The sequence below is a fragment of the Scaptodrosophila lebanonensis genome, unplaced genomic scaffold (assembly GCF_003285725.1).
Source record: "Scaptodrosophila lebanonensis strain 11010-0011.00,11010-0021.00 unplaced genomic scaffold, SlebRS2 tig00001415-arrow-pilon, whole genome shotgun sequence".
NCBI lineage: Eukaryota > Metazoa > Arthropoda > Insecta > Diptera > Drosophilidae > Scaptodrosophila > Scaptodrosophila lebanonensis.
The window spans coordinates 10,178,260-10,191,206 of NW_022060742.1; the positions used below are offsets into that span (position 1 = coordinate 10,178,260).

Sequence of the window (12,947 nt, forward strand, 5' to 3'; positions counted from 1 at the left end):
ATATCACTTTCTTCTCTTGACTTTTGTTACAAATATTTTATTTGTCATTGTCACTCGTACCTCGTTAAAGTCCTAGAATGCTCAATGTGCCGGACACAGTTCATAGGTAATGGAAAAATAGGCGAATTTTTAAACATTTGTAAGCCATTCTAGAACAAACTCTTTGAATAATCCTTCATCTCGCTTTTTAAATTCAAACTTAAAGCTTTGATTAAAACTGTGTACTTACGGTTCACAACTAAAGCGGATCAAGTGATATATATTAATTACAAATAACTACATTTTGTATTGTTATTGTGAACATTTACATAAAAAAAAATACAAATTACAGTTAACTGATGATAGTAAGTGATTAATGAAAATAGAACTTTTTAGTTGCCTTTCGTTACAAATATTTTATTTTATTTGAAGTACTAGAATGCTCAAGGTCTGGTCCCCCTTCTCCATTTTGAGATCTTAAGCTGCAAACTACTTTTTTTTTGTTGTTGTTGAATTACTGATAACGACGAACAACACGCAGGTTCCCAAAATTATAAAATAAACGATGAGTGAGAGAGTAAAGAAATTATTCAGACAAATTTCCGCATAATTCCTATAATCGTATTCTGGCAGCTGAAATCAGACTGAGTTTCCTTTGATGGTGCTAGTGAGCAGATAACGTGGGTTAATTCGACTCGCAAGTGGGATAAAGTTAGAATCAATGTGCATAAAAAAACACTTTTTCATGACTGGCTGTCAGAGTTAATTGAAGCCAAAGCTTCTTACTTCTTCTCGAATCCACACACACATACTTATATACAGTACTTTAAAGCAGCAATCATTAAGCACTTATCTCTCCTTTGATTGCTCATTATAATCTTGCTCGTTAAAAATCATGCATTTTCAATTAATCGGCGATTGCCTGCAACTGCCTTGGCATTATGTATGACCACGTGTTGACAACAAAATTAATTCAAATTAGCAAAAAAGAAGAGGCCTGAGAGAGAGCGAGAGAGAGAGAGAGAGGTAGAGACTTCAAGGTTAGGCTCAATTTCAAGAGACTTGTGTGCCGCATGTGCGTGTTGCAAATTTGCCGGCTGAATGGCTAAGAAGGCAACAGAAGCGGCCTCAAATTGCTGCAACAAATTAAACTCTTTGCAACTACTTACTTATCGCATGGTGCCTCATTTTATGAGCAACAAAAATGAAACCAACTTGTTCGTTGACTGCTGCCGTATTGAAATTGCAATTGTCTGTTAACACTCCCCTCCCCACCCAATCCCACTCCATGTCTCTCCATCTCTCAACCATGCTGCTATATCCACTTGAGCCTTGCATAATTGCCGAGTGGGTTTCTGTTTTTATGAAGTTCACTGGCAAGTAGCCGAGAGACCCCATTATATTGGCGAGTATATAGCCTTGATGATTGGCTTGTTGACGACTTTGCGTGCCAAGAAGACGAGGACAGGTGGACGAGCTCGCTTGCTTGCTTGCCTGCCATCCACCATTTTGTGCAGTGTATTTGTTAACCGAGTGTGATAATTGCAACCCATTGCCGTCGCTGCATCGGAGTTACAGTCAGAGCAAACAAACAGCTTTTCTAATACCTGAGAGTCGACTTGAGTCGACTGAAAAGTCCAGTTCAGTCCAGTGGCTTTTCTGTGCGCTACTCGTGCAGCGAGCTGGCAATTTGAAGTGAGACATTAATCTCAGTTAGGTTTATCTTTGATGCATAATAAATTGGCCACTTTTAGTTTCCGCTCGCGCGCTCAAAAGGCGCCAACTAAAAGCAGCCATTTATTAATGTTAAAGCGTCCGACGAACACCCGATCTTATTAACCCAGTTACCAAACAGCCCCAAGTTATGGAGCCACAAAACAAAAACACAGAAACGGAAAAAACACACAAAATAATAAAAAATTAAGCGAGAAGGAAAACTTTTTGTACAGGTTTTCCCTCCCTTCGCTTAATATCAGCAGGTTTTCTGTGCTTTTTCTACAAATATTTCTCCTTCGTTGTTTCTTGTTTTTTAGGGGGGGGGGGCTGTTATGTTTGCTGAAACTTTTTGTGGCAACGCACGCGCGCACGCCTCTGTGGCGCTGTAAGTTTGTGTGCCAATAAAAATAAAAATTTCTTCTTCATGCACAAAGTAAACACTGCAGAATTGCAATCACTTTGCCATTATGAGGCCGAGACTCGGCCTCGGACTCCAACTTGGGCCTGGACTCTCCAAACTGATGCCGAAGCTAAAACTGAAGCTGAGACCCACGCCCTCAAAGTCGCGTTGGATGTGTGCAAACAGCCACTGGCAGCATCAATCTCCTAATGCGTTCAACATTTTTGCTGTTGCTGCATTTTATTGCAGCTCGCCAACTGCGCCAACGTCTCCAACGAGCCCATTAGGCAACGGCCAGACTGTGTGACCGCTCCACAAGAAATTTGACAAACTTTGCACACATTTCAATATTTATTTGGGGTGTAATCTGCTTCTACATTTTCAAGAGTTTAGATCTGTTTATTCTTATAAAGTTTTCAATTTTGTAAGTGAAGTGTGTATACGAAAGATAAATTCGAGATGTGGTGGACCTCTACCTATTAGACAAGGTGAAGACACCCGTCCTGGGGGTCTTCTTAAATTGCCTCTCAACATACAGAATGCAAAGGTTTCATTTGACTTTTTTGATTACTGGGTTTTTAAATAATAATGTATTCTGTGAAACCACAATTAAAAGTAAAAGGAACTTAATGGGTGGAATTTATTTACCAAATCTCTGGTGTGACCAAACAAAATTTATATGCGTCGTATTTAAAGCATTATCAAGACCAGGCTTGTCGTAACTCATTTATTGGAAATGGTTTTGGAAATAACAATCTTTATAGTAATATTTTGTTGGTGTCGCTTTTTGGAATATAAAAAGGACACCCATTAATGAATTGTCATAGATTAGACCAAGTCTCAAATCTCCCACCCCTGATAGATTTACTCTTGAACATGCAACTTTTCTTCGTCGGTTGTTTTTTTATAAAGATATCGACAACAATTATCGTAATGCCCACTTATCGATGATGTTATTGATTTTGAAATTAAATATTTGCCCTCAACTTGTTTATATACATATCTGGAAATTTTCCTCTATTGCAGACTGTATACATTTGTCTAGATTTCCTTAACACCTATCTGTCGATACTCTGAAAATTGTTAAAAACTAAATACTATACTAAACTAATTTAAAAAACGTTCGATTGATGATTTTTGATGCAGCGCTTTTCCTGTACTTGTGTTGTACAAGTACGCGTATATTATTGAATTGAGGCCACCTAAGCAATTTTCGAAAACTGAAACTTTCGATCTGCAGAATGTATACACACGGTTTGTTTAGACTGATCTGAACAGACCCCTCACAGCTCTCTTGCCTCGCAGCTTTCCGCTCCGCTTTGCCTGCATTAATGTTTACTTTTGATGTAGCACTTTTTTGTGTTTTTGTTGTGGTTTCTTCTCTCTTCAGTGCCTCAGTCGTTGTGCAGAGCCCGCTAAAAGTTTTTTGCCGAAAATTTGTGCTACATTTTTGTTGTGTTTCTTACTGTCGGGCGAATTGACTTGTTACCACGCCCCTCCTGCAGCTCCTGCTGATGTTGCACTCCCTTTCTGCCCCGCTTCCCATTCCGAATCAGACGAGCGACATGCAAATTTATGAAAGGAGCTTGAGCTGGGGCCTTTTTATATTAATTTTGTTGTTTCCCCCCCCTGCTCAAGCGTTGGAGCAACACGAAGCTGATGGCCTGGAGGGTGAAGGCGGGGTCCGAACATGCTGCTGAGCTTGTTTTCGTGCGCCGTAGTTAATAATTCGCTTGCATTACGCGCGATCTCAAAGAAGATGTCGTCTTAATGACTTCATTAATATTGAGTAAAACACACTCTTGTAGCTGTTCTTGTTGCTGTTGTTGTTGTTGTTGCTGCTGCTGTCGATGCACAAAGTGCAACCAAGCAAGCCAATTCAGACCAAAAGGCACAGTCCAGTGAAGTGAAATGTGCGGATGGCAACGAATTCGCGCTCGATTGCCAAAAGCAGCCAAAGAACGCTTCAATGCATCTCTTTTGTAGTTGTTGTTGTTGCTGTTGTTGTGGTTGTTGTTGTTTCCGCCGCACTGCGTGCAAAGTTGTTCCCATTGGCGTGACTTTCAAATTGATGGCGTTGTGGCAGCCACAGAGTATCGGCACATAATTCATCCAATTTATCCCGTGCCCGACTCTAGTCGCTGTAATTAAAATTAACTCGAAACCTAAACGGTTAATTTAATAAAAATGCATTAGGCCAGAAAGTTGCACTCTAAAATGCACGTGCTTGCCGTTTAAAATCGTTCCTTGGCATATTAATTCAATTAATTAGTGCTTAGGAGAATTCTAGCAAGACGAAGGCTAGTAAAATGATGTGATGTTATATTATAAGGTGTTTGTAAAATAAACATCAATTGTTTCTGCTATTTATATATTGTTAAACTTATTACTTTGGACAGATATTTTAATAGAACTTCCACTTCGGGCATGTTAAAACTTCCTGAATCGTCTAATCGACTTGCCTAACACCAATATCTTAGTTTATGCTTATTTATTATAAATTAAAACTTTACAGATTTTGCTATTTCTGTTCTAAATTTTTGTTAATAGAATGCAATTCTCAGAAATTTAATGATCTAATCAGAGATGATGTGAGATGTTTAGAGATGATCAGAGATGATGACAGATAAATTCGATAACGATTTTATCGTTTAAATGGGCTTCAACGAAATCTTTTGTATAATTAGCTGAAGCAATTTTTCTGCGCCACTTTTCTTTAAAGTAGTGCAGTACCTGAAGCAAATTCACTTTTAAAATTAAATGCATCGACTACAGCTTCCAAGTCAGATTATGGTTAGTCGGGCGGCCTGGGAGCCTCAAAGCTACAACCGCTTGCACTCCAGTTTACTTTAAATACAGGTTACGGATTCTATAAATCAGCCACAAGTATTTCTTAACACTTTTTGCGAGCTGTAACACTTTCAACCGCTCATTAAAAACCATTAAGGAAAATATTCAGCTGTGAAAAATTATGGCGTAAATGATACCCCCGAATGGTAACGACAGCAGCAACACTAACAACTACAATAACAACAACAGCAACAACATGAAGCAAAGAAACCTCGGCCGTGCCACACCGAGCTCGTAATTCACTAAACGCGTTTCGGAGTTTACTCGGTTTCTGTGTCATTTTCTTGTCTGCAAGTCGAGTCTAAGCGTCAAATAAATTTTGTCTACAAAACAAAGCCACAAAAAATAACGTAACGTCAAACAACAACAATTCCATTGGGCCGTGTAGATGGTTACGTTCTATGGCATTTGTTGCTTGTTTTGGCCGTTTCTATTTTTGCAACGAGCATTTGCCACAATTTGTTATTGGCCATTTAAGCCATTACCCGCTGCCTGTTGGCCATTGGCGTTGTTGGCGTTGTTGGCGTTGCGCACCAGAAATTTGTTGAGTGTTAATGACATTTTTATGTTTTAACGCTTGAAATGTTGCGGCCGCTTGGCAACTCTGGCCGTGGCGGCCTCTGTGCGGGCCGCCTTTTCAGTTCAATGAGAAAGCAAGACCAATTGAAATGGCGGTCTGGGTTACGTTCGAGTCGGACTCTTTAATAGTTGCGGGCTAGCCGGGTTTCTGTTTTCCTTTTATTTTATTTTATTTTATTTATTTTTTTGCTCTGCTCTGGTGAATTATTGCAACAGTCATTGGACATGGATTAGATTTTCAGGTGGACGGATGAACAGACAGGTGTACATATGTGAAAGCTTGTAAAATTGAAAGGAATTGGAAAAAGAAGTGCTTGCCGGCCGGCCATACCCTTCCCTTCACTAATGGCAGGAAAGAAGGTCGTGATTAGTAATACAAGAAAAGTATTCCATGGCAGCCACCTTCTCGCAATCGTTCAGAGCCTAGCTGCTGTCCATTTTAGTATTTTTTTTTATATCGAATTAGTTTACATCTCTTATGTTTTAGTGCTTTTCAGAATTTGCCATTTAGAATTGGTAATGCAAAAGCAATGCAAACTGTCAACACAAGCGGCACAGGTTTTACTGAATACAAAAAAAAGAAGAGCTAATATGGGGAGAGTCTTCTGTCAACCACTTTAACAACAAAAGGTTCCTCAGCAAATGATTATTGCACCATTAACTTAAGTCAGTCAGTCGCGTCTATCTAGTCAACAACAAAAAAGTAAATGATACTTTTGAAACTTGCTGTATTAAGAATTTGGTGAACAAACAACATTTTAGCATTCGAATGTGAAGTTGTTCAAATTATAAGAATGCGAACAATATTTTGAAAGAATTAATGTATTCTTTTAAAGAAAATATTTATTGATAACAACTGATTTCTTTATGAAAGATTAAAATTGTTAAAAGAGTGAAAAGACTTTTGGAACCATTCTTTGATTTGGTGGTTATCTAATTTTCTTACAGTTACTTATGGTAAGAGATTCCGATTTCCACAATAAGTAAAAGCTCTCTGTTCATATAGGTTAGTCTAAATATAAATATTATCTTTTATCTGCTGTGTTTTATCCAACCAAACCACATCGTAGGTAATATATGTTGAAGGTGCAGGAAAGCAGGAAGTAGTACCACATGTCAGATAAAAATGTATTGTGATATGATTTATTAGCTTCTAGTGCTAGCTCTGGCCGCTCCTGCAGTAAAAATGCTCTTCCTGGAACACATTTATTTGTATAGATGGGTGCCATTCAGTCTTCAGCAGCAACTTGTGCTGCAGGCGTATTTAAAAAGCTTGTTTGTGTTTATATAGAATTAACCACAAAGCTAACAGCATTTGTAGAAAATGAAATTATGTGAATTCCACTATCTCTGCGGTACCTTTGCAAGACTCTGTGGTATCAACACAATGAACCAACAATCTCTTCCACTCCTATGTGCAGCTTAAGCCGCACTCTGCCCTCCTTTTTCCGAACTTTCCACGCAGCCCTGCATTGGCCTGCAAGTTGTGTCAACATTAATTAAATTTCCGCGCGCATTTGTGAACTTTTAAGCAGCTAATTGGATTTCGGTTGGCGTCTCGTGCAACGACGACAACAACAACAACAACAACTACACCGACGACAACAACAGGCGAAGATGCACAAATAAACAACAACAAAAAACTAAACCAAATTTGCCCGCAACCAGCAACTAATAACTTGCGAAGCGCTCCACACAAACAACAAGAACAAATTTTCTTTGCGCGCTTCATCGGATGAACTTCATCCTGGCCCTGGCAGCGATGTCGACATCGACATCGACGTCAACGTCAACGTTCTTGCCAATGAGCCTGCAGTGCAGGTCTCCGACTCTGACAGCATTTTTTCATGCGAAAAGAAGGAAACGCTCCTATTAAATGTATTTTATTTGTATGTATTTCTCTGTTTTATTTATTTGTATATATTCCTTTGCTCAAGCTTCACTGGCGCTGCAATTTTGCAAATGTTTTCTTTTGCCCTTCCGCCGCGCATTCCCCCTCTTCCCCTCTCCCCATCTCCCACTCACCCCCTCTTCTTCTTTTAGCCATTTTAATGATTCACGTCGACGTTTCTGTCGAAAAATATTCCTTTAAAAGAAAGAGAGAAGAGAACACAATTTTTTGGGCAGGTGGCCTTTTTGCAATTTGGCGCGCTCGTGTTGGGCAACAACACAGTTGAAATTTAACGCAAATTCGTTAAATGTTTGTGTTCATTATGTTGGCTTTGAGGGTGGCAGGGAGGTGGAGGAGTCGGACTCCCATATAACCACCTACCTATGTATGTAACCGGCAGTCCAACTTGGCAGTCAAGTGCGTGGCCCCCGGGCTGCAGACATGCGCCACACTAGCAGCTTTTTATGCCTACTGTGTATGCATGTACACTGAGAGAAACTAATGCTCGAAAACCAAATGCATCTGGAATATGTTAGAGAACATTTAAGCGCGATAAGTTAACATTTAAGGGGAATTCAAGTATAGAAGATATAAGTGCAACAATCCATCTTTCTACTATGCTAGAAATCAGAGTAGATTATGGAGCATTTTCTGTCATGTAAAAAAGAAAAGGAACCTCAACAAATTTGTGAAAATGAAAGAGTTTGAAACATATTTTATTTAAATTGCATCGTGACTAAACTATTTTCAAACCGAATAAACTAATCAAAATAATCAAAAAATATTCGTATATTTTGAAAAACTCTCTACAAAAATTAAAAAAAAAAGGTTTTTTCTTACCAACTTCCTCAAAGCACGGCTGCTAAGTCGCAATCACCCAAAGGTTAAAAATAGAAAAAGATTTGTAGCAAAATTTAAAAAAAATATATTAAAAAAACAATTATAACATAAAGCACCAAGCAGCAAAAGTCATTTTACGAATTGCATTTAACCACAAAATGCAAATATAAGATTTGTGCATACATATTAAAAAATCATATAGTAAATGTAAACTTAGTCTGATATGTACTTAAATAGAGTAGAAGAAATATTTAATTAAAATGGTTTCAAGATGCTGATTGTGTGACAACAAGATGCATATTAAGGGGGATAATGATGTTGTCCGACATTTCATTTCTTGCGAACAAATAACAGCGTCTGTAATCAATTTAAAAGGTTTGGCCAAATATCTTGCGAATGATTTTAAATCAGGACCTAACATGCAATGCAAATTAATATTTAAATTTTAAAACTTTTGGAATGTACCTCCACCAGTCCACTCAGTTCCGGTCCAGTTGCTGTTGTCCCTCCCTCAATTCTTCAGAACCCACTTTTCAAAACTAAGCTTCCCAAATCTCAAATATTGTTTTAGAGTGTGACTTTATTTTTCAACAAAATATCACATTTATTCAATGTTTGTTTATAATTCTTGTTGCATCGATAAATTAGAACAGACTTTCACACCAGCCTCCTTTTTTTCGCGTGTACAGCGTCTAGAGTAAACAAAAATCAGCTGCGACGTCGCCTTCCAAGGGCAACGACTTTGACTTGAACGGAATGGCGGACGGAATGCAACTGCAATCGCGGCTAAAAACAATGCCAAAAAAAACATACAGCGTTCAGGGCACAAAAGCTCAAACTAATAACACTTAACTGTCGGGCCAAAGCTAAGCGTTAATTATGGCAAACCTTTGCATAGCTTGGACGCACACACACACACACACACACACACACACACACACACACACACACACACACACACATCATGTGTGTGAACACAGTTGTAAAGCAGCGGCAAGCATGAGTTGGCAATTCTTTCTGGCTAGAGAGCCTAAAACGTTTCCCGTAAGACAAAAAGCCCAGCTACTGAACTTTTGAACACTTGAGCCGCTTGCAGCAACTGTGACTGCAACTGCGACCCTCACCCCACCCCACCCCACTCCCACCCCTTCTACTCATAGTGTCTGCGACTGAGATGCCTGACTGACGTCTGCCGACGTTGACGCTGACGCTGTCGTTGTCGCTGACGCCGACGCATGTTGCAACATCAACAAAAGGAAACTCCGTGCAGTCTGGCAGGAGCAGCGAGCCAGCCAAGCCAAGTCAGTCTCTCTCCCTCCCCCGACACCCCCTCAGCCCTAACTCTCTCTCTCTCTCACACACACACACACACACACACCAACACACACACTTGGCAGGTTTTGGTCGTTTATTTTTTGTGTGTTTTTTGTTTTTGTTGGTCTTTGCTATTTGCTGCTAGACTTCAGTCAATGCACTCTCAATGACGTCGGTTGCGTCAGGCGAGGAGAGGGGGGCGGGGCGGGGCAGTGGGATGTAGAGGCTGCTGCACAACATTTGACTGACTGCACAAAATGAAAAAGTTTCGGAAAAAAAACACACAAATCCCAGGCAGGCCCAAAAGGAAAAACTTGAAAAAAAAAACGCAACACAGCAACAGCAGCAGCAGCAACAACAACAACAACAAAGTGGGAAAATGCATTGCATTTTATGTAGAGAAAAAAAAGTATTATTAACGCCTGTTGGATATGCCACAGGACGACGGCGATGTCGGCCGCCAACTGCAGAAACGGCAGCTACTGTGCAAAAATATTTCGTCAAGCTGTTGTTGCCGCGCCGCTTTTGTTGTTGTTACTGTTGTGTTTGTTGTTGTTGTTGTTGTAGTCGTCATCATCGTCGTTGCAAGTTTTTTTGGTCGCCCAAGCCCAGGCGCAGGAGCAGCCAAAGTGCATTTCCAGGCAACAGAATGCAGTCGGGCAAAAACGACAAACATGTCGCGCCGACAGGCTGCAACAGCAGAAGACGAAGCAGGCGGGGCAGCCGGGGCAGGAGGAGCGGTGCACTGACAAAGTCATGACTGGCACGTTCCCCTGCCAGCGGCCCCCGCCCTGCCCACTCATTAGGCGACAGTCGCTTCTACACTCTGGCTCTGACTACACTTCATCCTGCCGGGTTTGCCGCTATTTGGTATCCTGAGTCTGCGAAGCCTGAGACCGAGTCTTAAGCCATAACATCATCATCCACATCGTCATCGTCATGATTATCGTCACCAGCGATGGCAGCGGTGGCAGCGGCAGTCTCAGGCAGTTGCAAATTACACTCTCAGACTCAATTGTCTTTTGCCTTTGAGACTTGTGCGCTGCCCAAGCTCAGGTCTGGGCGCAGACAACAACAACAACAACAACAACAACAGCAGCAACAACAATAGCTGCATTTAACGCAATCTTTGGCTAGACAGACGACGACGAATCTCCCTTGGCCACTCGGCTGAGCTGTGATGTGGGCGGGGGGGAGTGGAGGGGCCCATAGGGGGTAGGTGCAACGTGTTGTGGTAGAATTGTCGCGTCATCGTCGCGACTTGCACTTCAAATTTGTGTATATGTTCATTATAATGGGGCTTGAACGCCCTGAAGTATGCAACACTTTTGACAAAATCAGGTACAGTTGTGTCTACTTACAATGCCTTTGATATTCGGAGAGCAAACGAAGAATACTAGGATGCTATCAATTAAAATCCTTTACTCGAATTAATAATCGTATGAATTGAAAAATGACAGTTTTGGAAGGAGGTTGTGGTAGAGGATCATTGGTGATTTCATTTTAAAGCTTCGATGGATTTTTACCAGAGACATTTTTCAATAAACCAAGTACGTTTTTCAAAACTTCAAGTTACTTAGCACTTGGATTATTTTTGGCATCCGAAAGAAATCCACTTTTCGAAGTCAGCATTAACTAGATACATACTTGAATGCGCACTTTCATTACAAACGAACATTTTTGAATGATTAAAGCTTATTTTTAAGAAAACTTTTGCCACAAATTCTAAATAATCTAACGAGAAAATCTAGTAAGAATTGCAAAGCAGTGCAACAAACAGCATTCCAGCCGATCTCTTTATAAGATAAAGCTTCATTCAAAAAATAAATCTCAAACTCTTTTAAGAAACATCACAGCTTCATTCAAAAAGTGAATCTAAAACTAGAAAGGCTCTTTTAAGAAACATCACAACTAACAAAGCTAATAGGGAATTGTGTATTAAAGAAGAAACTTAAATTAGCAAAGTCGAGTCAAGTCTTCAAAATTATAAAAATGTTACTAAAAAATACTAAAAGATCCAGCTAAACTATAAGTTTCCATTATCAGACTATGAGGCAGTGAACGTAATTTTTCATGAACTTATTAATTAAGAAATTATCGTAGCAGCCGATGGTATCCTAAAGAAATAAATCGTTCAAGGCATAATATCTCGAATTGTGTTATAGGATCAAGCAGTTAACAGTTTAAAGAAGAAATATATCTTTCAATAAAATTTCACTCAAATGAAATCATTAGTCATATTACAAGTTTTTTAAGAGTACATTTTTTTATAGGGTGGTCCAAATAATTTCATCTAAAATTAAAAAGAAAAAATAAGAAAAGAAAATTAAACGTTCCCATTATTTATGTAACACGATTTTATTCCTGTTGGCAACACTGGTAAGTCAGTTTTCCCAAACTTGTTGACGGTTTCTGGTTCGGTCTCACAAATGGCTTGCTTGATATTCGAGGCTTAAGAGATTCAGGGTCCGTTGTAGAGACATATGTATTGTAATCCTCACATAATTGGTACAAATTTTGTGTTTCTCCACCGACAGAAACGTCGTACAATAATATTCAATCCGATAGTTTTAGCAGAGAAGAGCTCCAAAAAAGAAATCTGGTATTATAGTACACCTACATTTTCGTACAATTTAAATAAATTGTGCATTAAATTTGTATTGTAATTTGATCTTCAGAAATTTAAAATACGTTGCCCCTAATGCCAAAATTGTAAATAACGTTTGCTTTTCCCACTATTTGTTTTTTCAGAACTCGTTCGTGTATTTATGAGGTATGTATAGTATGTATGTATAATGTACCCACACCAGCAGGTAATATTTAAGTAAATAAGCTCCCCATTTAAAGAATGGTGCGCATTGAGAGGCACAAAGCGGCTTTCAAACGCCAAACCAAACCCAAACAAAATTATCAACCTGCATAAGCAGGTAGTTGGGTAGAAGACATCATAAACGACGAATCTAGTATTTTGACAAGTGCGTGGGTTGTTTAAAGCCGCAAACTGACGCTGTCAAAACGATGTTTGGCGTGTTTCAAAGCGGGCCATCATCATCATTCCAAACGGCAGCGACTTTGTTGGCAACTCCAGCAGCAGAAACAGCAGCAGCCACGCCAACAAAATAAACATAATGATAAAATTAACAGCAACAACAACAAAGCAAAAGTGGCAACAGAAACACAAAAAGCAAAAAACAAAAACATCAGCCAAAGGGCTACCAACAACGCCCCGTTAAGATACAAAAACACACACCCAAGCATCCGTATCTCGGAGGTAGTTAAACTTAAAAAAAAAAAAAACTATGAAAAGATGAATGAATGTCTTATTAGGGAAGTAACGTGCGAGGGAACAGCAACAATAGAAATCGCTTTGATTGACAA

General features: G+C 39.5%; 1 protein-coding gene across 1 annotated transcript in view; it reads left to right on the forward strand.

Moving 5' to 3' along the window:
* LOC115632888 overlaps positions 1 to 12,947 on the forward strand; it is a 120,594-nt gene that overhangs the window by 33,513 nt on the left and 74,134 nt on the right. Inside the window, exon 2 of the mRNA XM_030530169.1 lies at positions 12,321 to 12,342. The gene's annotated coding sequence lies outside the window, so the exon portion shown is untranslated. The remainder of the gene's footprint in view (positions 1 to 12,320; positions 12,343 to 12,947) is intronic.